General features: G+C 46.4%; 1 protein-coding gene and 1 long non-coding RNA gene across 2 annotated transcripts in view; one reads left to right on the top strand and one right to left on the bottom strand.

The window, feature by feature from the left end:
- TMEM132C (transmembrane protein 132C) overlaps positions 1-27,769 on the top strand; it is a 446,814-nt gene that overhangs the window by 171,887 nt on the left and 247,158 nt on the right. The window lies entirely within an intron of this gene.
- LOC144577699 (uncharacterized) lies at positions 1,550-5,275 on the bottom strand. The gene is made up of 2 exons (XR_013522215.1): positions 5,089-5,275; positions 1,550-4,438 (listed from the first exon to the last, which is right to left on the bottom strand). It is a non-coding gene; the product is annotated as an uncharacterized LOC144577699 (long non-coding RNA).

The following is a 27,769-nucleotide window of genomic DNA, read 5'->3' on the forward strand; positions in this document are numbered from 1 at the left end:
TGCAGTTTGGAGAGACGCTGGCAAACCTGGGGCCATCGGCCTTGCCCTGATTGTTCATTAGAGCCATCTGGAGAGAGACAGTGACATGCCTATGATATCCAGGTGCATCCTAGAGATGCTGATTTAATTAGATTAGGGTGAGGTTCCGGCATTGGTATTTTTCTTCAGTTTTAGGTATAAAACTGTTAAAAAATTAAAAGAATCTTAATTTGGTCTGGCTTGGACTTTTCAAAATGTCAGTGTCTTAAAAAAAAAAAAAAGGTGAGGGACAGAAATGAAAGAACAGTGACAAGTGCAATTCAGGATCCTGAGTTCAGACACTGGGGAGAAAATATGCTGCAAAGAGTGTTTTTTGAACCATTTGAGATTTTAAAATTTAAGGTGAAATTCACATGACATAAAATGCACCATTTTAAAGTGACCGATTCAGTGGCATATAGTGTATTCACAATGTTGTGCCACTGCTATCTCTATTAATCATTTCAGAATATTTTCATCACCCCACAAAGAAAAGCCATTCCTATTAAACAGTTACTCCCCATCTGTTTCTACCCCCAGCTCCTGGCAATTGGAGGAATTTGACTATAAACTATCTGTTAAGTGGCATTTTTGAATGAATAAAAACTGCCTGAGTACAATCAGGTCGTTGCCATCATAGGAGAAGTTTGTTGTTCTCAGGAGATGCAGGTGGAGTGTTTAGGAGTGAAGCGTCCTGCTGTCTGTGAGTTCCTTTCAAATGGCTCATTAAAAATGCATATGTGTGTGTATGTGTATATAGATGTGTGTGTGTGTGTGTGTGTGTAGTATATACACACACAGAAGCAAAAGCAAAACATTTAATCACATGTTCTTACAAGTGGGAGCTAAGCTATGAGGATGCAAAGGCATAAAAATGATAAAATGGACATTGGGGACATGGAGGGGGAAGGCTGGGAGCGGGTGAGGGATAAAAGACTACATAGTGGGTGCAGTTGCAATGTATACTGCTCAGGGCACAGGTGCACTGAAATCTCAGAAATCACCACTAAAGAACTTACCCATGGAACCAAAAACCACCTGTACCCCAAAAACTATTGAAATAAAAATTAATAAAAATTTTTACCATTTTATTTGTAAAACTTTATATATTTATATAAATGATCTCGACTGACTGCAACTTCTGTCTCCTGGGTTCAAGTGATTCTCCTGCCTTAGCCTCTCAAGTAGCAGGGACTATAGGCACCCTCCACCATGTCCAGCTATTTTTTTTTGCATTTTCAGTAGAGACGGGATTTGACTGTGTAGACCAGGCTGGTCTTGAACTCTTGACCTCAAGTGATTCACACGCCTTGGCCTCCCAAAGTGCCAAGGTTACAGGCATGAGCCACTGCACCCAGCCATTTAAATATTTTTTAAAGCTTTTAAATTTAGCTGCAGGCATTTATGATACTATTACTTTATTTCTATGGTTTTATAATATTTTTGAAAAAAAGTTAAAAGAAGAAAAGCAATGCCTGAACCTTGCCCTGATCCAGTTAAATCAGAATCTCTGGGATATACCTGGATACTATTTGTATTTATTTATTTATTTATTTATTTATTTTATTGCATTTTAGGTTTTGGGGTACATGTGAAGAACATGAAAGATAGTTGCATAGGTACACACGTGGCAGTGTGATTTGCTGGCATCCTCCCCTTCACCTATATCTGGCATTTCTCCCCATGCTATCTCTCCCCAACTCCCCACCCCCTGCTGTCCCTCCCCTATTTCCCCCCAACAGACCCCACTGTGTAGTTCTCCTCTCCCTGTGTCCAGTGTTCTCATTGGTCAACACCCACCTATGAGTGAGAACAGGCGGTATTTCATTTTCTGTTCTTGTGTCAGTTCGTTGAGAATGATGGTCTCCAGCTTCATCCATGTCACTACAAAGGACATGAACTCATCATTTTTGATGGCTGCATAATATTCCATGGAGTATATGTGTCACATTTTCCCTGTCCAGGCTATCATCAGTGGGCATTTGGGTTGATTCCAGGTCTTTGCTATTGTAAACAGTGCTGCAATGAACATTTGTGTGCGTGTGTCCTTATAGGAGAATGATTTATAATCCTCTGCGTATCAGTAATGGGATTGCTGGGTCAAATGAAATTTTTATTTCTAGGTCCTTGAGGAATCACCACACTGTCTTCCACAATGGTTGAACTAATTTACACTCCCACCAACAGTGTAAAAGTGTTCCTATTTCTCCACATCCTCTCCAGCATCTGTTGTCTCCAGATTTTTTAATGATCGCCATTCTAACTGGCATGAGATGGTATCTCAATGTGGTTTTGATTTGCATTTCTCTAATGACCAGTGATGATGAGCATTTTTTCATACGTTTATTGGCCTCATGTATGTCTTCTTTTGTAAAGTGTCTGTTCGTATCTTTTGCCCCCTTTTGAATGGGCTTGTTTTGTTCTTGTAAATCGGTTTTAGTTCTTTGTAAATTCTGGATATTAGCTCTTTGTCAGATGGGTAAACTGCAAAAATTTTTTTCCCATTCTGTTGGTTGCCGATTCACTCTAGTGACTGTTTCTTTTGCCGTGCAGAAGCTGTGGAGTCTGATTAGGTCCCATTTGTCTATTTTGGCTTTAGTTGCCAATGCTTTTGGTGTTTTGGTCATGAAGTCCTTGCCTACGCCTATGTCCTGAATGGTTTTGCCTAGATTTTATTCTAGGGTTTTTATGGTGTTAGGTCTTATGTTTAAGTCTTTAATCCATCTGGAGTTAATTTTAGTGTAAGGTGTCAGGAAGGGGTCCAGTTTCTGCTTTCTGCACATGGCTAGCCAGTTTTCCCAGCACCATTTATTAAACAGGGAATCCTTTCCCCATTGCTTGTTTTTGTCAGGTTTGTCAAAGATCAGATGGTTGTAGATATGTTGTGTTGCCTCTGAGGCCTCTGTTCTGTTCCAGTGGTCTATATCTCTGTTTTGGTACCAGTACCATGCTGTTTTGATTACTGTAGCCTTATAGTACAGTTTGAAGTCCAGTAGTGTGATGCCTCCTGCTGTGTTCTTTTTGCTTAGAATTGACTTGGCTATGCAGGCTCTCTTTTGGTTCCATATAAAGTTTAAGGTGTTTTTTTCCAGTTCTGTGAAGAAGGTCATTGGTAGCTTGATGGGGATAGGGTTGAATCTATAAATTACTTTGGGCAGTATGGCCATTTTCACGATATTGATTCTTCCTAACCATGAACATATTTTAACATCTCTCTCCAGATGGCTCTGATGAACACAAAAAGTTCCAATCCACAGCCCAAGAGCAGCCTCCATCTGCGGGCTCATTTTTCATCCTTCTTTCCCACACTGCCAGTCCTAAGGGCTTGCTTATCCCCTGCGGCAGCACACAGAGCTCATTCCTGCCTCCGGGCCTTTGCATCGCTGTTCCAGCTGCCCGGAATGCTCCATCCTCTGCCTTCACAAGTGGGCTTCTCGCTGCTACTCAGGACTTGCCCTCTGCTGCTTCTCATCCCTGTGCCCCTCCTTCAAGCCAAGTATGAACTTACCTTTCTTTGTAAAGCTGGAACCTCACTCTTCCACCCAGGCCGGAGTGCTGTGGTACAAGTCAGCTTACAGCAGCCTCAAGCTCCTGGACTCAGGTGATTCTCTTGCCTCAGCCTCCTGTGTAGCTGAAACTGTAGGCACACACCACCATGCTCAGCTAATTAAGTTTTTTGTAGAGATAGGGCTTTGCTGTGTTGCTCAGACTGATCTTGAACTCCTCGGCTCAAGTGATCCTCCCGCCTCAGCCTCCCAAAGAGCTGGGATTGCAGGAGGCAGCCACCGCGCCCAGCCTGCCCTCACCTTCTTCAAGTTCTCTGTGGCATTCTCTGTACCAAGGTTTGGTCATTTATCCCTTTTGTACCATGGATTTGTGATGTGGAAATATACCTCTGTGCTTCATTTCCAGCCATAGCTGTGCCTTTGGATTCACCACAGCATCTCCAAGTGCTTCTCCCCACCTGGTAGGCTCCGGACACTGTTAATGGAAAGACGAGTGGGCAGCAAGGGTCTGCGTCCAGAGGGGTGTGTGACCACATGGGGAGCTTTTCGTAAGATGCCCTTGATGTTTGCAGACTGGTAGTGAATTGAGTGCATTTTCAGATCCTCTTCTCATTGGCCTGTTGATGACAGTCACGCTGGGAAATACTTGGGCAGGGATGTGTGTAGCAAATACGGGCAGAACCTTAAATTCTGGTTTTCAAGTCGGGCCACATTCAGGCCACTGACTCCTAGAGGAAAACAAACTCCAGGCTCCTTTGGCTAAAGATGGTGGCAATAAATATCTTTCCTGTTTGTTCTGAGCAAAGACTCAGCAACTCTTGCGTGTCCCCACATCAGGCGCAGGCAGGATCTGATGAGGTTTCTCCCTCGGTTCTGTCTCCCATCGCACTGGCACGCTGCTCCTGCCTTGAACTCTGTGAGGAGTGACCATTAGGAAGCGGGCTTAAGTTGAGACCAAAGAACTCATTAAGAAATTATATTTTTCAATCCGACAGAGACAGGTGAGACGAAAAGGAAGATGTTCAAACATTGTACAGAGGTTTAAAGGGAAATATCTCAGCCTCTGCCGCCACTGGGGTTAACTGAAGCCATTAAGAGCATTACTCAAAAAGAATCCGGAGTTACCTGTATCTGGAAAAGCCTCATGAAATTCTGAAATTAATTCTTGTACTGTCTCCAAAACAGCAGAGAACAGGCCTGTTGCTATGGAAATTGTCTACCTTTTTTCTTTTGCATAGAAAAAAAGTTAAGAAAATGCTACGTTAAAAAAAAAACTCCAACTTTTTTTCCCCTCCCGATTGCTCTCATTGGGCCATCTAATTTAAACAATTCAGCGGTGCACCCCTTCGAACTGAATTGAACAAAGAAACGTTAAAAGCGAAGGTGCTATTTATAAGATTCCAGTGGCCTCTTTTCCTCTCATTTCCTCTCCTCTGGTTGTGTACTCTTAGCTCGATGCTGCTCTTTTTGTCTTTTTGTGAGGCACTTTCAAAGCCCTCAGTAAACAAGAGGCAGAGCCGCCCGTGTATGGTGGGTCAGGAGTTCACTATTGGTGGTGCTATACCTTGGTCCCGGAGTGTCCGCGTGTCCAGCGAAGAGCCCAGGAGCCCTAGGAAGCTGCCCGTCCACTGCGGGAGACCAGCTCCTTCCTCTTCAGCTCAGCGGACTATCCCCACTCTCTCTGCTGAGTACCCAGGCGGCTGCTGCTAGAAGCACTTCCCAGGCTTGTTCATGAAGGGCTCACTCTAAGTGCCTGGTGTTTGCAAATCTCCAGGGAGCATCCCTCTCAGTGCCCTGGCACTTGCTGAAGAGTCTGCGGGGGAATAAGAATGAACTTCCCATAATGGAGTAAATGGTGATTTAAAAGCCTCCGCCACCACCCCCGCCTCGCTGGGGGACTTCACACTGCTTCTAGAATGCTCTGTCTTCAGACAGGCAGCCAAGCCCGTGTTTGTAGAAAATGAAAGGAGAGGCCACAAAACACCAGAAAACCACAATAATTGAGTCATAATGAATGTGAGATAATTGATCTCTGTCATCTACAAAACCGCTGACAACTTCATAATGCGGCATTTTCCTTTATGTCCTTTCCCCTCTTATGCTATGAAAAGAAAAAAGCGAAAGAGGGTGGTGTGAGATTGGTCTGTATTCGGACATGTATCTTCAGCTGAAATTATTTGGCTACTCACATACAGTAAGGAGGCCCTGTTTTTGATCAATTGAATGCCTGATTCTGCCCACGACCTGGGTGAAATCAGCAGCAATTTTGCCACAGTTTGACGAACTCACAGGGCAGTGGCGGTGGGGAAGAGCTACCTCCTTCTGAGGTCGTCCTTATATGTGGAGCTCAAGTCTCAAATCTAAGGAGTTCTAGACCCTGGGCTATGAGGGACACAGACAGGTGCACCAGCCTTTTGGTGGAGTGAGCCACAGACGATTGAGAGGGCTCACGTGGGAAGTAAAATGCCCCTGAGTCCTCCAGCGCCAAGCATCTTCCATAAGAATGTCTAACTCTCCACTCTGGAGACCACACATTTCCAAATACCAAACTTTCCCAGTTGTAAGATGCCCATTCTCCCATTTTCCCAAAGGCATTTACATTTCTCCATCTCAGTCCTTTAATCAACTATTTAGCAAACACCGATTGACTGGACTCCATCGTAAACTTTAAGGAAAACAGCATGGGTTCACACTTTCAGTAGATTAGCTTTGCAGGCCTCTAAATTCCGAGGCTTTGTCCTTGATTGCTTTTGCATCTCCAGTAATATGAGGCATGGGACCCCTTGCTTCGGAAGGGCTAGGGTAATTCAGGCACTCCAGCCTGCATTCAGTCTTTACAGAAGAAGCAATGTCATGTGAAATGACCTGATCGTGCCATCATATTTTGCCTCTGGGGACTGATTGCACTGCTGTTTTCTAAGAAGTGGTTTCATTGCTGCAGAGACAGGTACCAAATGCATAAATGAATACAGAGCCTGTGGGATGCGAAAGTCCAAGGAGCTAGGCATAGACTAAGGTAGGATAAATGTCTCCAAATCCAACGTTGAGGCCTCTCTCTGTGGTTGCAAGGAGCAACAATTGGTACACGTGTGCTAAGGCAAAGGGAACTTTTGGGACGTGTACTGGGCAGTATGTGGAAGGAGTGGAACCGGTTCTCAGGGCAGTGCTGGAAAGCTAGGGTTCAGAAACGGCTTGCGTGTAGCTGTTGTGACCCGCGATCAGCCCTGTCCCTCCTGCACCTGTATCCACCTGTATCCACTTAATCACCGTGCTCAAGGAGAAAAAGCATGATTGGCTGAGGGTGGCTACGCACCACCTGATTGGTTGTTGTGCAGCGGGAGAGAATACGGCCCTTTCCACCTCTGGTCCCTCAAAATTACTGTCTTACCAAGACTTTATACAACAGGCACGAGGTAATTCCCTCAAAATAATTTGGTGCCGTCAGGGAAGGAAATAGATGCTGAGGTTCTAAAGAAACGTTTATGAATGAAGAGGCTGTACCTGATGCCTTGATTAGTATATAAGTAATGCATGCAGAGATTTTTCCGATCAACATTTAACAACCAGCTCTTCAGGGAGAGGAAAATAGAAGATGTTATGTGTAGGATCTGCCCATTTCTCAGGTGTAAATACTCCCACTATGATTAACTTCAAATTGCCAACTGGCTCACTGAATTTCTGATTTAACATATGGCCTTGGGCTGGGCACGGAGCTCACGCCTGTAATCCCAGCACTTTGGGAGGCTGAGGCAGGTGGATCACCTAAGGTCAGGAGTTAGAGACCAGCCTGGGCAGCATGTTGAAACCTCATCTCTACTAAAAATACAAAAATTAGCCAGGAGTGGTGGCAGGGGCCTGTAATCCCAGCTACTCAGGAGGCTGAGGCAGGTGAATCACTTGAACCCGGAGGCAGAGGTTGCAGTGAACCGAGATCCTGCCATTGTACTCCAGCCTCAGCAACAGAGTGAGACTTCATCTCAAGAAAAAATGGCCGTTGTAAGCAAGTAAGAGACAGAGTTGCCACACTCCTAGATGTATGACATTATTTCAAGTGCTTTTTGAAAAAGCATAGTATGGTGGCTCACGCCTGTAATCCCAACACTTTGGGAGGCTGAGGCAGGCGGATCACAAGGTCAAGAGATCCAGACCATCCTGGCCAACATGGTGAAACTCTGCCTCTGCTACAAAAATACAAAAATTAGCTGGGCATGGTGGCACATGCCTATAGTCCCAGCTACTCAGGAGGCTGAGGCAGGAGAATTGCTTGAACCCAGGAGGCAGAGGTTGCAGTGAGCCGAGATTACGCCACTGCACTCCAGCCTGGCGCCTGGAGACAAGAGCGAGACTCGTCTCAAAAAAAAAAAAGCATAGTAATGTAATTCCTAAAACAACCCCACCACATTCTCCTATTTCTGAAACAAGTAACCTGCTGGATGTTAGGTTTGGTAAAAGTAAGGCCTTTTTTTTTTTTCTTAGTTGTCACTGGTGAAAATTGATGGGAGGCACTGAAGGTTAAGTGACTGTTTCCAAATCACATAAGCCAGTGGTTGGTGGAGCTGGGATTTGAACCCTAACGATATAGCTACTGAGCTGTTATGTAGCTTTATGCATAACAAACCGCTCTGAAAACCAAATGACTTAGAACCATAACTATTTCTTTAGCTTGCAATTCTGTGTCTGTAATTTGTGTTGTGCTCAGCTGGGCGGGTCTTCTGCTCTAAGCCGGCCTCACCCATTTGTCTGAGGTCAACTGCCAGCCAGCTAAGCAGCTCTGCTTCTAGGGGTTAACTGGCTGTCATCTGGAATGAAGGGGGGCCTCAGGGTCATTTGTGTGTCATAATCTAGCGGGCCAGCCTGGGCTTGTTGACGTGGAAGTCCCAGGGCTCCAGGATAAAGAGTTGAGCCAGTGCCCTGGATTGGAACTGGTATGACATTGCTTTTGCCACCTTCTGTTGGCCACCCCGTGTTTATGGAATGTGGAAACAGATCCCACTTCTTCATAGGAGGAGCGTCAGAGTCAGACTGCTAAGGGACTTTTGGATACGAGGAAGAAAAAATATGTCCTTTTAAAAACCTACCCTAAGGTATAACCTGAACATGCAATCATACTCTTATTTATTAACCCAATTTGTATAAACTTTGCTTAGCACGTGGGTTGGAGTCTGGTGGCTTGAAGAAGTATTTTGTTGGGCCTGTGTCATGCTTTAAAAATTAAGAAATTTTATTTAAGAAGATGTTTGCCTGTTTTCTCTTAAAAATCAGAAGTCCTGAAAATTGAGCCCATTTTTCTGCTCTAAGAGTTTGGAGCCAAGCATGGCTGCTCTGGGGGTCCTGTGCGCTCTGCGCCTTCACAGCTCCAGTCACTCCCTATAGCCTCCTAGACAAGCCTGCTCATTTCCTGAAATTACTTTCCCGGCCCCTGGAGGCATTTTTGTTTACAGTGTCAACTATAGTACTTCAGTGCCCTAAGTCTTTGGCTTCATTAAGTTAATTGTGTTAACCTACTCCACTGCTAGAAACAAGTAGACCAGATAACTTCTTATTAGTTCATGCTTTGGGTCTGTTTACAGTTTATTAGGATGACTTCTCCTTTTGGATTGAAGCCAAGATGAAACCTCATCCTTGTCTGATGTGATCAGGATTCCATTAGGTGGGAAGTCATAATAGTTTTCCAATCCGTAAGGCGTGAAGATACAATCTTACTGGGCTTTGCTGTGAATGTTACAGTATCACCCATCAGAGGACAAATGAATCATGCCATACATAATCCCATTGTGTCAAATGTAGCACTGGTTTTCTGGACAGGTGTCTTGTTGGCTATGCAGTGATAAAGCTGCTGCTTCCCAGGAAGGTGACTAGATGTTTCCACGTAGAAACTCTTTGCCAGGGGACGAAGTGCATTAGATACACAGAAGCAGAAATGAGGTAACTTCACGGGAAGTGGAATGAAGTTTAATATGCAGTGGATGCTAGAATTTTCTAGAGAAATGTCCACAATGCCTATGAAGATGTGACAATCCCAGCCTGCCTGGAGAGAGATGTGTGGCCCTGAGTTTCATGAGTGAGTTACTAAAAATAGCTGTGTGGTGTGAAAGGAAGCCCCTGTCCTTCCTGGAACAGAGCTAGCCAGTCGAGCTTCGTGGGTGGTGGTGACAGTTGATATCAGTGCCGCCTGGCATAAGCAGCCACTTGCTGCAGGTAACTACGGAGCATTTGAGATGGCTCATTTGATGGAGGATCTAAATTCTTAATGTTATTTAATTTTCATTAGTTTTAATTTAAAGAGCCACTGGTGGCTACTGGCTATCATATTGGGTAGCAGGGAACGTTAAGCAGCCTGACCTTGAACTCCTGACTTCTGGGTGTTCAAGATCAAAAGTCAATGATAGGATGAGGCCAACTCCTTTTATCGTTGGAATTGCACCAGAGGCTGAGTCTTTGAGATTAGGGACCTTGTTTCTCACTGTTTTATTGCCAATTCCCACAGCAGATGAGGGTCACCCGTCAATGACTGTCAAATGATTAAAAACCAGTAAAATCCCCTAGGCTATTGTAAATAATTCTTTCCAAAAACATGGTAGGCATGCCACTGGGGATATACCAAATTTTAGTTATACTTCTTTTATTAACTAATTATGATTTGTATTCATGTGTATAAGAAAAAATATAATTCACTTATCAAATTTATTAATGGGCACAGAAGGAACTGAGGCTACTTTTTTTTTTTTTTTTGAGACGAAGTTTCGCTCTTGTTACCCAGGCTGGAGTGCAATGGCGCGATCTCGGCTCACCGCAACCTCCGCCTCCTGGGTTCAGGCAATTCTCCTGTGAGGCTACATTTTTTAAAAGTGAGTTCCACTGAATTCAATTTGCAGAAAAATATATAAATAATGAGATCGTTGGTTCTCAATTACAGCAAATATTGCAGAGTTAATAAGGCAATTACTGAAATTCAAGGAATTCTGCTGTGGATGCTGGCGCTTTTTGTGCTCTGATTATTACAGATTATTTTTTCCTTATTTTTCTTTTTTATTAACTGACGCGCATGCCTGAAGACACAAAATCTGGCCCTTCAAACCTCCGTGCAGCTGAGCGAACTACTCTTTCTTCTTTTCTTGTTTTATTGGCTTCTCTTGTTTTTATTTGGAAGTAAGCTGAAAGCATGAATATTCATGATGCTGGTAAACAAGATTTTTATTGAAAACAAAAACAGATTCATAGTTTTTTGTTTGTGCCTCTCTAGCCAGAGAGTAAAAGCCCCATTGAAAGATTAGAATCAGAGATTTGGATTATGTGCTGTTTACTTTTGCTAAAAATGTAGGTGTTTGGCCATAAGGTATCAGTCTCCTTTAGAAAAAAATACAAAACTAAACCACCGTTATGTTTCTAGACTAGACTTTCTTTTCTATCCTTGAGCATCAGAGGAAGACAAGATAAAATAATAAATGAAAACAAGGGAGAAATTTTGTTTTTCCTATTTGTCCTAAGTTCAAGAGAAAGAAAAGACAAAAGCATCTATGGTTAAAAATGTGCCTTTGATTTTTTCCCAGGCCTCCTTTGCTTTCTGATTTCTAGAAAATTGATCCTCCTCATCCTTTTTAATTTGTATGAGTCTCTGCCTGCTACCCCTTGGCAAGAAAGAGGGCTGCATATTTTGTGAGGTTCATTAATCAACCCATTATTCTTCCTTGCACATTCCAACGTGCAGGGCCAGTCATTTTTCATGAGACCTATTATTACGTGGCAGAAAATAAATACACCATCAAAAGTGTATTGCGACACTGGCTAAAATACGAAGGCGAGTGAGCACTGCGCTTTGGGTCTGTACAAACAATATTGATTTATGAGAAGGAAATTCTCAGGAGAGTCTTTAAGATCAAACAAGTTTCCTCCTGATGGGTGGGGTGACTTTGAGGCTTTGTGCCACAGTCATTAATGTATTCATTCATTCCTTTAGTCAGTACATATTTAGGGTTAGCTCTCCACATCGGGCCGTCAAGAGTGAGCAGAACAGACAAAAAAGGGACCCAAAGGAGCTGACGCTTTATGGGTCGGCGGCAACCATCAGACAATAAAATAAAGTCACTTAAACATACAGTGATAAGTGCAAAGAATACAAATTCAATTGTAAGTATTATTTACCAAGTCTTATATCCAGAAATAATCTGAAAAAGAATGTAGAAGACCAAGCAGTATTTTTAATAAGAATATGCAATTATTACTTCGTTTTTGACACAGGGTCTCTCTCCCTCTGTCAGCCAGGCTGGAGTGCAGTGGCACCATCACAGCTCGCTGCGTGCTTCACTTCCCAGGCTCAAGCGATCCTCCCACCTCAGCCTCCCAAGTAGCTGGAACTACAGGCATGCGCCACCACACCCAGCTAATTTTTGTACCTTGTTTTTTTAGAGACAGGGTTTTGCCAAGTTGCCCAGGCTGATCTGGAACTCCTGGACTCAAGAGCTTCTCCCACCTCGGCCTCCCAAAGTGCTGGGATTACAGGTGTGAGTCCCCATGCCTGGTTGTAATTTTTACACATGTGTTAATACATAAGGCAGTGTGGGCTGAGCATGGTGGCTCACACCTGTAATCCCAGCACTCCAGGAGGCCGAGGCAGGTAGATCACTTGAGGCCAGGAGTTCAAGGCCAGCCTGGCCAATGTGGTGAAACCCCACCTCTACTAGAAATACAAAAATTAGCTAGGCATAATGGTACACCTGTAATCGTAGTTCCTCTCAGGGGTGTGAGGTAGGAGAATCACTTGAACCCAGGAGCCAGAGGTTGCAGTGAGCTGAGATTGCACCCCAGCCTGGGTGAGTGAGACTTTGTCTCAAAAAAAAAAAAAAACCTTAAGGCACTGTTTCCAGAATGAGATTTGTGCATTTCGGGGTGTCTACCAATCCAGATATTTAAATGATATTAATTATGAATATAGCATTTAATAATTAAATGGTGATCATTACATATGTATCGTTAGGGTGGACTTTCATTTTTTATCAAGTAGCATGAGTTTTTCGTTCATGAAGATGATATGAAGTTTTATTTTGTAGTAAATGTGTAAGTTAAGGCAAACTATAAAGAAAAACATGATATAAACTATAGAAATGGTAGCATATGGATCTAGAAAGTCTGTGATGGGGATACACACCTGGTTCTTCCCGGGAGCTCCTAATAGCTGCCTTCCATTCCAAAAATAATAATCGAAGAAGGAAATGGAAGACAAGACCTTGTGGATTCTTTGTTTTTTTTTTTTTGAGACAGAGTCTCGTACTGTCACCCAGGCTGGAGTGCAGTGATGCAACCTCGGCTCACTGCCAGCAGTTCTCCTGCCTCAGCCTCCCAAGTAGCTGGGACTACAGGCATGTACCATCACGCCCAGCTAATTTTTTTTATATTTTTAGTAGAGACAGGGGTTTCACCGTGTTGGCCAGGATGATCTCGATCTCCTGACCTTGTGATCCACCCGCTTTGGCCTCCCAAAGTGCTGGGATTATAGGCGTGAGCCTCCGTGCCCGGCCCTTTTTGATTCTTTAATGACTGCAGCGTGACAGAGCGCCACTATGAAAGTGGTTTTCCTCTCTCCATATTCTAGTGCTGGATAGCAACCACTCCAGGACACAGTGGCTGCAAAGAGCAGCTGCTTCACCTGCTCCTGATTCTCTGCGTTGGCCAGGCAGGGCTCAGCTGGCAGTCTTGTCTCTGCTCCATGCGGTGTAGGCTGGACTTTCTCATGCAGGTGAAGGATTTCAGATGGCCTCACCCTGTGTCTGGTCTCCCATGGGGGTGGCTGGACTGCCAAGCTTCTCCCTTTGTGGTCTTTCAACCTCTCTAATCTCTCCTTTCCTGTGGTTTCACCAGCTTTGTACCTGGGCTTCTTGACATGGCAGAACAGGATTCTGGGAGAACAAATGTAGACACTACAGAGCTCAAAGTACACTGAGCCAGCCCAAAATCAAGGAGAGGGACATTTGCCTCTAGATGGGAACAGTGAGAAAGTCATGTTGCAATCAGACCAGGAGGGTGAGAAGGAGGGCTGCAGCCATCTTTAGTGAAAATCTACCAAAGCTGGGAGCAAACCAGCTCATGCAGGTTGGAAGCATACAGAAAAAAATGGGTGACTTTGGCTGGCTGTGTGTGTGTTGGAGGGCGAGGCAGTAGCCCTCAGGGGCTGGGGCAGTTTCAGGATAAGAAGGAAGGGGAGGAAATTGGCTCTTTGGCCATCTGTAGAAAGCCAAACAAGATGGTAGGTTTGGTTTGACAAGCCTTAACACCTCAGCAGTTAGGTTTAATTAAAAAATCCCGGGATGGGCACATGAATGTTCATTGCAGCACTGTTTACAATAGCAAAGACCTGGAACCAACCCAAATGCCCATCGATGATAGACTGGACAGGGAAAATGTGGCACATATACACCATGGAATATTATGCAGCCATCAAAAATGATGAGATCATGTGCTTTGTAGGGACATGGATGAACCTGGAAACCATCATTCTCAGCAAACTGACACAAGAGCAGAAAATCAAACACCGCATGTTCTCACTCATAGGCGGGTGTTGAACAATGAGAACACATGGACACAGGGAGGGGAGCACTACACATTGGGGTCTGTTGAGGGGAATAGGGGAGGGACAGCGCGGGGTGGGGAGTTGGGGAGAGATAGCATGGGGAGAAATGCCAGATATAGGTGATGGGGAGGAAGGCAGCAAATCACACTGCCACATGTGTACCTATGCAACAATCTTGCATGTTCTTCACATGTACCCCAAAACCTAAAACACAATTAAAAAAAAAGAGAAAAAAAAAATCCCAGCATGGGGAGAGACAGCTATGACAGGTGAAGGACATGTGTGGAGACCATGGGTCAGAAGGTGCAGAAGGAAAGACGAAGACCTACCGTGAAAAACACGTAGCGAAGGGGCTCTTTTTATTTGAAAAAAAGAGGCAGGGTGCGGTGGCTCACGCCTGTAATCCCAGCACTTTGGGAGGTCGAGGTGGGTGGATCACGAGGTCAAGAGATCGAGACCATCCTGGTCAACATGGTGAAACCCCGTCTCTACTACAAATACAAAAAGTTAGCTGGGCATGGTGGCATGTGCCTGTGGTCCCAGCTATTCAGGAGGCTGAGGCAGGAGAATTGCCTGAACCCGAGAGGCGGAGGTTGCAGTGAGCCGAGATAGCACCATTGCACTCCAGCCGGGGTAACAGGAGCGAAACTCCGTCTCAAAAAAAAAAAAAAGAAGATGTATGCTTCTTTCCTTCTGCATATATCTTCCCATCTAGATCCACACGGATATAGACCAGATAACCAAACTGTACCCCTGAACTCCTTGGGGAGGCATGTGAGAAACTCTTAAGCACATTCACACATCAAATAATAATAATAGAAATAACTATCATTCATTACCTCCTTCTTATATGCCTGGCACTGTGTTAATGCCTTGCCCATATTAATTCGCAGGAAGTTAACGCACTGAATTTTTCAAAGTTATAGAAAATACTGCCGGTGGCCTACCTAGCATTCGTTTCCTTCATCTTAACAGAATCCTGATTAAGTTCGGGTCCATGGATTTACTTTCTCACCTATCGCTGTACTTCAGGAAATGTGGATCTCAGCCGAGGGTCCCGAAGCTGATGTGGCTGGTGTTCTGATTCCTATTGCTGTGTATAAATTACTCAGAAATATGGAAGCTTAAAATGAACATTTGGTTTTGCCTCTAGCTTTGTGGGGCAAGACGTGGCTGAGCAGTTGTGATTTGGGGTCTCCCATGAGGGAGGATACAGAGGTGTCACCGGAGCTGAAGCCCCACTGGGCAGGACCTCCAGGACAGAGCATCATGTGGCTGGGAGTTGACGCTGACTTTTGGCTGGATGGTCAGCTGGACTGTCCGTCATGTGTGATCCATCCCCAAAACAGGAGAACCCAAGATAGCACACAGATTCAAGAGGAGGTTTGTGTGCAGGCAAATATTCAAAGGTACCCTGGCTTCCGACACATGTTTGAGTTCTGATCTCACCTGTCCTGGTCCTGAGGATGGGTTGTCATGGAGGCAGGGGTCTTCAGTCTCTCTAAAGGAAGGCAGTTGATCCTGTCCCCTGTTAAAATTGGCCTAGAGGCATAGGGTGGGTGGGGGCGTTGACTTGCCTGTGGGCAGTGGCAGAGTTCAGATTCCACACACTGATTTTCTTCCTCCCCGTGTCCACAAACTCAGCCAAATTAACTGTGAAAGGCAGAAACTTAAGGCCATAGAACTAACTGTTTTTAAGTCCTTCACGATTTCTTCCTTGCCCTTCCTTTTCTGCTGTGACTACTGAGTGTCAAGAAAAGTCTGAATATTTGGTACTCCAAGCAAGATCAAGAGAAGATGAGTCTTAGGTGTGGTTACAGTTTGAAGACAAGAGCTGCTGGGCAAATAAATCATGGCTGTCAACTCCAGTTAAGTGGGTCTGCAGTGACTGGGTCTGCCACCTGAATCCTGTTTCACTGGAGACCAGGCTCTCCCCACGTAGAGGAGGTGATTAATTTCAGAAACAACAGAAGTGAGAAGGTTGGAGGAAAGCGAATGCTTTGTAGCCCGGCTGTCAGTGCTCAGCTTCAGGATGGGAATATGTGCACCTTACCTAGCGAAGCTGTATCGTGGTCCTGAAAGATGGCAAGGAAACCAGTAGGCAGGATGGGGAGAAGCAGCCTTATTCATCGTGAGAAAAACACCCTTTCCCCCACCGAGATACCTACGTGAACATAAACATGCTCACGAGACAGTGCGCCTTACTCCCATTGCTGGGCAAAGCAGGTTTCCCACTACAAGTCATTTTGATCAGCAATGGAAACATATTAGAAACATATTGTAATAGAAACATATGATCTTGTCCTGTGGGTGATAAGTAAACACAACCTCCATTTTATGGGTGTTTATAGATGACAGGTTGTCATCTATAAACTCCCGGCCCTAGGAAATAAAAGCCAAGGAAATGAAGACAAACAGGTGTGGGCCAGGGCACAGCAGTCCGTGCTGACTTACGGGCTCTGGGGGAGGCTGGGGGCAGATGGGCTCCTGTGAGCTCAGACTGTGGCCCCAACAGAGGAAGCATGGATTCAGAAAACATCTGTGTCAGATCTTGTGCTGAGTGTTTACAAAACAAAGACAAATGAGATTTCAGTCTTGTATTCTGGAAGCTTACGTTTCTACTACCAGATGGCAAATACGTCAGCTTTGCTCTATTTGCAGTAAATGCCTGGAATTATGTGTTGAGGAGGATTCTGAGGCCTTGCCTGAGTGAAGGAGAGAGGAGGATGTTGATTGTCGATGTCTGCCCCGCACAGAGGGAGAATGGTGGGTTACACGCCATGTGGGCTCTTTCAGGAACCAACTCTCTTGGTTTCGGGCCACAGAATCTTGATAGCAGACATACAAAGACCAAGTCAGAACCAGTGCGGTCTTCAAAGATGTGTACTTGATTTGTATGGACTTTCTTTTCTTTCTTTTCCTTCTTTCTTTATGGAATCAGCAGTTATTTTCATATGTTTCCTATTTTTCCTTATTTTTAATGACATAATTTACTACATTAAAATGCACAGATTTTTTTTTTTTTTTTTTTTGAGACAGAGTTTCGCTCTTGTTATCCAGGCTGGAGTGCAATGGCGCGATCTCGGCTCACCGCAACCTTTGCCTCCTGGGTTCAGGCAATTCTCCTGCCTCAGCCTCCTGAGTAGCTGGGACTACAGGCACACGCCACCATGCCCAGCTAATTTTCTGTATTTTTAGTAGAGATGGGGTTTCACCATGTTGACCAGGATGGTCTCAATCTGTTGACCTCGTGATCCACCCGCCTCGACCTCCCAAAGTGCTGGGATTACAGGCGTGAGCCATTTACAGGTATCCGGCTAAAATGCACAGATCTTAATTCTATTGGCTTTTTTTTTTCTTTTTTCTTCTTTTTTTTTTTTTTGCAAAGGTCTTACTCTGTCCTCCAGGCTGCAGTTCAGTGGCTCGATAGTGGCTCACTGCTGCCTCAATGTTTCAGGCTCAAGTGATTCTCCCAGCTCAGACTCCCCGGTGGCTGGGCCTACAGGTGCCTGCCATCATGCCCAGCTAATTTTTTGCATTTTTGGTAGAGATGGGATTTCACCATGTTGCCCAGACTGGTCGAAAACTCCTGGGCTCAAGTTTTCCACCCAGGTTGGCCTTTCACAGTGCGAGATTAGCCGTGGGAAGCCCTGGATCACAGTAAGGGTCTAAGTTCAGTGACTGTGGGCCAGAGTCCTTGTTCTGCACTGCCAGCCACGTGACAGAGGAAGTTGTCCAATCTTTCTGTTTCTCCCAAGAAGCCAAAACTCCATATTTTTAAAATGCAGTATGTCGATTTTCATAGAATGATTTGCTTCTATGATGCTGAATAAGCCAAAGAAAGCCTGGCAGTGAACCCCGTTTTGAAATATCTGTGGTACACAGTGGGGAGACATTACAGTTAGTAGATCGATTACATATTGTAATTCATTTTCTATACAGTATATATAATTAGAAGATCTCATTTTATATTTTAGTGTTATAATTACATAATTATACTAAAAATATATATATATTATCTCATAGCATATATTATAATAACTGCTATAGCAGAAACCCAAAATATTAGTGATCTGGACAAAATACAGTGTTCTTAATTTTATTTCCTTCTTCCTTGCTCACATACCATCTAGCCACGAGCAGCTTAGGGCTGTGAAATCACTTTGTGGTGCTGGGGATGCAGGGTTCCTCTCATTCTTCCTCCATTGTCCCTGGAACATGGTCCCCTTTGCCCAGTGGCTACCACCAGGTACCTTTTCCCACCCGGGGAAGGAGAAGCAGCACAGGAAGGGTCAGCCCTTCACGTTAAAGCCCTGCTGCTCTGGTAAGTGTTTAACAACCGGATCTCTGCTGAGGGGCAGGGGAGATTGACTTGTTGCTCTCGCCAATTTCCGTGGTGTAAATACTCCCACCATCAGCAGTTTCAAGCTACCAACGTGACGCCAACTGAATGGGAGTCCAGAAGAGACATTCACTGCGCAGGCTGGGCACGTCACAGTTTCAAGGGCTCCATCTACACATCGCCTCTTTCACTTCCACCAACATCTCCGGAGTTAGACACCTGTCTGCAAGGGAGGCTGGGGAAGGTAGTTTTTTACTGACATTAAGTCCAGGGGCCAGGTGGCCCAGGTGCAAATTAAAGGCTCTTTTCTTATAGAAGAAATGGAGGGTAAATCATTGAGACCACTGGAAGTCTGCAGTACAAGAGGATTTAGACAGGAGAGTATCAGGTTATTACAACTGGATTTAGAAGGTCCCACTGCAGTCGTGGAGGAGGCAGGGAAGGGGAAGACTGGACCAGCAGCCTCTTCAGAGAAAATGAGGAATAGTGGGCATGGAGGTAAGCATTCTCTGCATACTTTTAATTTTCATATTTGACTAATAAGAGAATCTAGCCATTGAGAACCCTGCATCATAGGGTTAGTAGACCTAAGTTCCATGAATATGAACAAGAGTCTTTGTTCTGCACTGCTGGCCATAGGAAAGCCTCCCTCAGGAGCCTGGCACCCAGGCTGGGAGAGATCAGGAGGGCCCGAATGAGGTCACTGTGGCTGGGGTAGAGAAGAGGACCCGGGTTTGAGCGGCTGAGGAAGTGGACTCTCCAGGATTTGGTTGTTGGTTGCTAGAAGTTGCTAGAAGCTGTGGTAGGGTGTGAGAGTTAAAAGGAGTTAGAAGACAGAGAATGACTCTGAAGTCTCTCTCTGGTAATAGTGGTGTCACTGGTAAAAATAAGAAAAACAGAAAACCAGGTTTTGAGGGGAGGCAAAGAGTGCTCTCTTAAATCTTTCTGAATTTGAGATTCTCTTGGCACCTCTGAGTGTTACCCAGCAAGTGTTAAAAATGAGGCCTGAAGGTTCAGAGAGGGCAGAGTCTAGAGTCTCAGATTGAAAAGTCACAAGGGTTCGTATTAGCAGTTAACACATTTGGAGATTCCTAGCATTTCCCAGTGAATTCTGCAGAACAGAACTGCTTGGGAGATAGAATAAATAGCCAGAACTATCTCACTTGTAAGTGACAGAAACCCAGACCCAGCTGGCTTAGGTGAGAAGAAGGGGTAAATAGTGGGTCATCTAAATAAAACTCCAGTAGCACAAACTTCAGGCATAGCTGGATCCAGGCTGATGACAGTGTCCTTGGGCTGCCTTTAGACCCATCTCTCACCCCTGCTTTTTTCTGTGTCGGCTTCATTCTCAGGCAGCCCCTCCTCACAGGGAAACCAGGGGCCACCAGTAAATCCAGACCTGTGTCTTTTCAACTTAGTAAATCCACTTATTCAAGCTGAAGTCTTGGACTGGCTCTTGGTGACTCCAAGTCCATGCTGTTCCTGAACCATTTCCTGTGAGTCGCCTTACCTGGCTTGAGTATTGCACTCACCCCGAGAGCTAGAGTGGGGCCAGTCCCAGTGCCCCCGGCAGTGCCCCTCATTGCCGCCCCATTGAGTAGCAATGGCTACCCAACAGAAAATAAAAGTTGTCACCAGAAAAAGGGCAAATGGGTGTTGGCCAAGCCAAAGCTACAGACGTTGGTCAATAAATGCAAGTTTGCAGGGAGGGGCAGCTGCTTTCCACGTGGCCATATTTGATCAGGGAGACTCAGGCACACCCTTGTTCTAACTCTCTCCAGTTCAGCAGCTGGGTGGGGGGCATGCTTGATGGAAACCTTACCAAGGAACAAGGGAAGCAGACCAGAGGCAGCCCCCAGCTTCCCAGGACAGTGACTTAATTGGAAAATGAGTAGCTGGGGAGAGGATGTACGTTCATCAGAGGCCTGGGACTTCTTTGTGTTGCTTTTTAAAAGAAAGTTAATGTAGGCAGGTTTGCAGGAAAAAAAATAAATAACAATCACCGAGTTCTATTGACGACCTTGTCAGTGACCCAAATTAAAAAGCCATTTATCTTCTCTGTGTGTGACTTGCACCTCCGAGTTTGCTCCTGGCAGCTATTAATTCAAAGAGGGGAAGAAGAGGCAGTTGGCATTTTAAAATCTACATGTTCTGATTCTCTTGAATCAGATGCCACACAAGCCCAGACCAGGGCCATAGAACTGTGCCCTGGGGGAGCGTCATGAACGAGGAGCAGGGGGTGGGGGAATCTATGGACCATCGGTAAGTACGCACAGGCCCCATCTGAAGACATTTGCAAATACTTTGAGTTATCGTGAAACGCTATACAGATCACCACCTCACCCCCTTCCACCCACAAAAACAAAAAGCAAATGGTCTGAGAAAGGGACTTGATCTAAAGACTGTCAGTGGGAGACCCCTAAAAAGTGAGGCCAAGTTTTTATTGTACCTCATTTCCAGGAGCTCTGCACAGTTCTACAGGTTGGTCACTGCTCCAGCAGCCTCCTTTGAGGGAATGGTGAGGCTGATATCTAGCCCACCCCATTGTTCAGCAAGTGAGGATGTCATAGGCCTGTGCCCACCCAGGGAAACTTTTTGAGTAATTCATTCAGAGTTGGTACATGTGGTGGTGGTGTGTCACTATCCACGCCCCCTGCAGAGGCTTCTCCCTTTGTTTTGCTTCAATTCCCAAGCCCCGCTTTCCGGAACTCCATTCTCCAGGGGTGGCAGAGTTCCTCACCAGGTACCTGCTCATAAAAAGACTTTGCAGGCAGAGAGTTCAGCACCATTTGAACAACCTCACGTTCTAACCTCAAAGGTTTCTGTTGCCTCTTAAGTGCACAGTGGGATGGAAACACCGTCGGATCGGAGCTGCTGCCTCACTTTCTGTGTGTTCAGCAGAAGGTGGGCGCCTTCTTCGCTCTGCAGTCCAGCTTCCTCAGAGCTCTGGGAATAAATACAGCTTCCATTTCGCATCTGTTTTTGTTTTTGTTTGTGTGTTTATCTGTTTGTTTGCTTTATTTTTTGAGATGGAGTCTTGCTCTGTTGCCCAGGCTGGAGTGCACTGGCGCAATCTTGGCTCACCGCAAGCCCTGCCTCCCAGGTTCAAGCAATTCTCCCTGCCTCAGCCTCCCAAGTAGCTGAAATTACAGGTGCCCGCCACCACGCTCTGCTAATTTTTGTATTTTTCAGTAGAGACAGGGATTTGCCTTGTTGGCCAGGCTGGTCGTGGATTCCTGACTCCAGGTGATCTGCCCGCCTTGGCCTCCTAAAGCGCTACAATTACAGGCATGAGCCACCACGCCCCACCCATTTTGCATCTGTTTTTATAGAAGCAGAATTAAATACAGTGGTTGACATTAAGAAACAGAAGTGCTTGTGTGTTTAAGAAACAAAGAACAGTGCCTGTGATATCTACGTAAGCCTTTCTCTTGATCAGCGCGGATCTGCTGAGCAGCTGCTAGTGTTTCACTCCCTTCCGGCGCTTCCGTGAATGAGACAGTCCAGGATCCTTCTTCGCCGGAGCCAGGAGTCTATATGTCAGTAGCAAGAACCATACGATAAGTCACCAAACAGATACAGACATAAATAATTTCAGCCACCACTAAAGACAAGAAAGCCGGGTCATGGGAGTGACTTAGGACCAGGTTGTCAGAGGAGTTCTTCCGAGCAGGTGACATCTGAGCAGAATGTGAATACTAGGAGGGGTCCAGTCGTGTGAAGACCAAGGGGAAGAGTGGACCAGATGGAGAGAATGGCAGATGCAAAGCCCCTGTCAGGGGAACACGCTAGGTGTGTTCAAAGACAGGAAGATCACTGCAGCTACAGGGTTGACAGTGAGAGGGAGAGAGGGAAGAAGGAAGATTGGAAACATAGGCTGGGCCTGGTAGGGAGTTTGTCTTTCTTTTTTCCCTTTTTTTTTTTTTTTTGCTCTTCTTGCCCAGGCTGGAGTGCAATGGCACGATCTCAGCTTATCGAAACCTCCACCTCCTCGGTTTAAGCGATTCTTCTGCCTCAGCCCCTCTAGTAGCTGGGATTACAGGTGTGTGCCACCATGCCCAGCTAATTTTATATTTTTAGTAGAGATGGGGTTTCTCCATGTTGGTCAGGCTGGTCTCGAACTCCTGACCTCAGGTGATCTACCCGCCTTGGCCGCCCCTGTGCTCCTGTCCTGTAAATCCAGCCTCGCACTTGGCATTTACATCTGCCGTTCATCTCCAGCCACACAGACTGAGCCAAGCCCTCCGTCCACTGTCCACCCACTCTCCCTGCCCGAACCCATCCCACAACGGAAAGTTCAGCAATTTACACTCAGGTTTTCTCCATCTCAGTAAATGCCAGGCCCTAAGCCCATAAGTCATGCTGGAAGTCTCCCCTTTCATTGGTCATACTGTGCTGTGGCTCCATTCCAGAATATTCCCAACTCTGTCCCCAGCTCTTCCCCTCTCCACAGCCCTCTTAGCCGGGCCTCATCCCTCGACGGCCACACCACCACCAGACGCTTCCTTTGGCTTCATTTACGTGCCACCATCCATCTCTTCTCAGCATCCGGAGAGATTTTTATACAACATAAATCACAATAGTCCAACTCCTCCCACTTAAAACTTTCCAAAGATTTCCCATTGTTGAAAGGGCCAATGATGCAAGACCCTCTCACCTTCCCCCGGGCACCCAGTTCATGACCTTGTAGAATGTCTCCTGTGTTCCCCCAGGGCCCCCTTGGGCCTGTGGTGTCCTGTGGGCAGGGACTGGATTCTGCTCCTCTGGCTCCCCCAGGCCCTCACACGCCCCTGACATGCAGTAGGTGGTCAGTCATCAGCCAGGTGAGTGGCTCATGAAGTTTACATTCACTGGGAGCCACCGAGAATTCTTCTGTCTGCAGTAAGTCTTGGAACTGGGCAGCACATGCGGGCATCAGAGATAAACCCTTGGTGGAGACTTTTCAAGGCAGGGTTCCAGTGGGGAGACAGTGGAGGTCTCGGCAGACCTGAGGAAGAGAAAACAAACGGCAGGCGGTTGAAATGATCCCCGGAGAAACAGCGTCGCAGTCAGGCTTTTACTTCCCTATTTGATGGTTTCCCTTGCAGTTCATGTGTGTTTATTTCTGGTTTTCCCAAAATTGTTTGTCATGTGAACTAGAAAAGCTAAATAATTTTATAGAAATGAAACTTCACCACATTGAAGACATGAAAAGATCAGGCCTTCTGTGCTCTTCCTCCTGAAGCAAAGCCGGATTCTCACCCGTGATCACCAGGCCTTCTGTGCTCTTCCTCCTGAAGCAAAGCCGGATTCTCACCCGTGATCACCAGGCCTTCTGTGGCTCTTCCTCCTGAAGGAAAGCCGGATTCTCACTTTTTATCACCAGGCCTTCTGTGCTCTTCCTCCTGAAGCAAAGCCGGATTCTCACTTTTTATCACCAGGCCTTCTGTGCTCTTCCTCCTGAAGGAAAGCCGGATTCTCACCCGTGATCACCAGGCCTTCTGTGCTCTTCCTCCTGAAGCAAAGCCGGATTCTCACCCGTGATCACCAGGCCTTCTGTGCTCTTCCTCCTGAAGGAAAGCCGGATTCTCACCCGTGATCACCAGGCCTTCTGTGGCTCTTCCTCCTGAAGGAAAGCCGGATTCTCACCTGTGATCACCAGGCCTTCTGTGCTCTTCCTCCTGAAGCAAAGCCGGATTCTCACCTGTGATCACCAGGCCTTCTGTGCTCTTCCTCCTGAAGCAAAGCCGGATTCTCACCCGTGATCACCAGGCCTTCTGTGCTCTTCCTCCTGAAGCAAAGCCGGATTCTCACCTTTGCTCACTTCTTGTTTCATTTTTTTTTTTCTTTTCATTCATTTAGAAACTTACCAAAGTCCCTGAATCAGTAGCAGGGAGCAAAAATGTCCACAGGCCCATATGTGCATGAGCCACAGAAAGGAATGCCTGTAACCTTGACAAAGTAATACCTGTTTTAGAGTAAGAGAAAGGAAATGAGAGCCCCAGCATGGGTACAACAGTTAGGAATGCTGTTGGCTGCAAGTACCCGAACTCCCAAACACAGGAACTTAAGCAAATAGCGGGCCATTTTCCTGGTGGATCAATACACCTTCAGGTAGGGATGCCCAGCTGAACAGCCCAGCCCTGTCTAGTCTTTGATTCTTTTTATCTGCCATGCATTTGGTCTCTGCCTCGTGGCTGCACACGGCTGCTACAGACCTCAAGCTGACATTCTAGCAGGAGGACAGGAGACATGCTTGCAGAAGCTATGACTTTTCCTCTTATCAGAAAAGCAAAAGCTAGCCTGGAGGTCTTCCGGCCCCTTCCAATTATGTATAACTAACCGCAGTTCTATCACACGGCCTCATCCACTTGCTGTGGAAGCTGGAGAAGTTGGTACTTTGTTCTTGCAGCATCTGTGATGGCAGAGATGGTGGTTTACCAAAAACTCATGCTTCCCTTTTCTTAGTGAAGCCTGTGCCTGGAAGGGCCTGCCCGGCCAGAGCTAGTATTCCCTGGTCCTCTCACAGCTCAGCATGCCCTGAGATGTGCACTGGCTCTTGTCCATCTGGTGTGAGCTGAGCTGGCTTGCGTTGCTTCTGTGCCCCATTTGCATGCCTTCCCTATGGCTTCTCTCATTATCTGTGGCTGGATACAGAGTACGCTGAGGCCCTAGGGAGTGGGCAGACTCCAAGATGCCAGTCAATGGCCACGTGCAGGAGACCAGCCCCCCGGCCATGGGCCCACGTTGGATTCGTATGTGATCATAAATAAACCTGTATCATGTAAACCACCGACACTCTGCCATTTCCTTTCTCCAGCAGCTGACCCTCCCCTCTATAACACAGGTATTTCAACAGACAAGGGAGGAGACCAGAAATTGTGTTTAGGGATTGGCCAACAGCGTCTACCATGCTAAGTTCTGTCCAGACACCTCCTGATCTCCTGATGTCAGTTCAGCGAACACCTCCCCACTTCCATTGTGAGTCATTAGCATCCTCGATCTCTCCTCCACTGCAGCCTTGGAGACCGCCCTTCATGAGCGAAGGGAGCAAGTGCCTTAAATGGTACTTCCCAGGGTAACACTCGTCAGGACTGAAACCCAGTGAGGCAAGGATGGCCTTGGACATCCCTTTCTCCCCTGCATGCTCTGCAGTTGGCCCTGCCCACCCCCTGGTGATGTTGAGCCTGAGCCGGGCCCCTGGACCTTAGCTGATAGACCAGGAGCAGGTGATCCACCCAGACTCCTCTTAGGGCATTTGAAAATAGAATGTAGCATGTTGACTCACATCTGTAATCCCAAGGCTTTGGGAGGCTGAGGCAGGAGGATCATTTGAGGCCAGGAGGATGGTTTGAGTCCAGCCTGGAAAACATATTTGAGACCCCCACCTCTATAAAAAATGAATAAATAAGTAAATAGCCAGACAGGGTAGCACATGCCTGTGGTCCCGGCTGCTCAGGAGGCTGAGACAGGAGGCTCTCTCAAGTCCAGGAGTTTGGGAATTGAGTAAGCTCTAATTGTACTACTGCACTCTAGCCTGGGCAGCAGAGCAAGACCCTTCTCAAAAAAGAAAAAAAAAAAGAAAGAAAAGAAAATAGAATACAAAACATAGCACAGATGAGAAACGCAGACCTGCAAGGCTGTGTGAGCGTGAGGGCCTCAGGCACCACTTAGGGACACGGTGAGGGCTGCACAGGCCAGAGTGAACACAGACGAGGGAGAGGACAGAGGCAGACACAGAGCGGGGAGACGAGGAGCAGAGTGGGCCAGGAGGAATTTCCCGTTTCCCAGGCTTGGGCGTGCTTTCTGAAGTCATGTCCCAGGAGACAGCCTCCCATGCTTGGCGGCCTGTAAGCAGTGTCGGGTGACTTTCTGTGTCCTCCCTCCAAATGTCTCTTCTTTAAACCCCTGCTAAGGAGATGCCCACACAAAGTAAGTTGTTCATAATCCTGATTATTCTTTATTTCTTTTTTTTTTTTTTTATGAAACAGGGTCTCTCTCTGTCACCCAGCCTGGAGTGCAACAGCACAATCTTGACTCACTGCAACCTCTACCTCCCAGGTTCAAGCAATCCTACAGCCTCAGCCTCCCAAACAGCTGGGATTACAGGCACCTGCAACCATGCTCAGCTAATTTTTTGTATTTTTAGTAGAGACCGGGTTTCACCATGCTGGCCAGACTGGTTTCAAACTCCTGACCTCAGGTGATCCACCCGCCTCCACCTCCCAAAATGCTGGGATTGCAGACTGAGGCACTGCGCCCAGCCTCTTCATTTCTTTATTCATATGACAGATACTCACAAGCACACTTGACACACCCAGCACTGTCTGCAGCTAGGCGTCCACCCAGGTGACATCAGCACAGTCTCTTCTGCTAGGCACGCAGTGAGGGCTTGCCTGGAGCTTCCTGTCTCATTCCATCCTGGACCCAGGCCTGCCCTCTCAAGCACTAAAGTGAGACTCTGCTTGGGTGTGGTGGGAGGGTCCCAGGGGCCAAAATAATGCCTGTAAGCTTGGCAGTAGCATGCCATAGTTAAGGTGCAGAACCTGACTACGTGCATGCGAGCCCTCAGCTGTTGGACTGCGGCACAGGGTGCTAAGTTAGCCGGCTGCTCATTGTCCCACAGCAGGGCTGTGATGAGAGTGTGTCCCTGGAAATGAGGATGGCACAGGTGACAGGATGCCCGGGGATGAGGGAAGGCAGGTGAAGCACTGGGTGTGAGGTTTGAAGGGGATTCTAAAAGCCTCCATAGTAAAGTAAATATTGCATGAAACTAAAATACTTTTGAAATTTTAAAATTAATGCAAATAAACCATATATCAAAATTTTAAATAAAGACAGAACAGGACGGGGAGGTGGAATTCAACGTGGGAGAAGGGCCCAGAAGCGAGATCGCGATGCCGTGGCTGCAGTGGAGAACTAGCCAGCCTCGTGGAGAGGAGAGCACGGGAACAAGCGACCTCTCTCTGCAGGTGACAAACCCAAGGATCTAAGCTGCCCTTGGAGAGAATGCAGGAGGGTCAGCAAAACCCCAGAACAGAGGGGAGAAAAGCGGTGGCCACTGGCTCGGTTTGACCTGATATAAATTTACATTTTACTCATTTAGTGGCCAGCATTTAAACCTTTCGTTGAAAGTTCGACTTCCCAACTACTTACGGCAATTTAGAATAATGGGCTGCTTACAGCCAGGTAGAGCCCGGAGGTTCCACCAGCTCGTGACACTCTCACCCTGGAGGGCTACACTTTCTTCTTCTTTTGAAACAAGGTCTCACTGTGTCTTCTGTAGCTCAGCCTGGAGAACAGTGGTGCAATCCCAGCTCTTTGCAGCCCCAACCTTTAAGGCCTAAGCCGTCCTCCGGC

This window comes from Callithrix jacchus, chromosome 9 (assembly GCF_049354715.1).
Source record: "Callithrix jacchus isolate 240 chromosome 9, calJac240_pri, whole genome shotgun sequence".
NCBI classification, from domain to species: domain Eukaryota; kingdom Metazoa; phylum Chordata; class Mammalia; order Primates; family Cebidae; genus Callithrix; species Callithrix jacchus.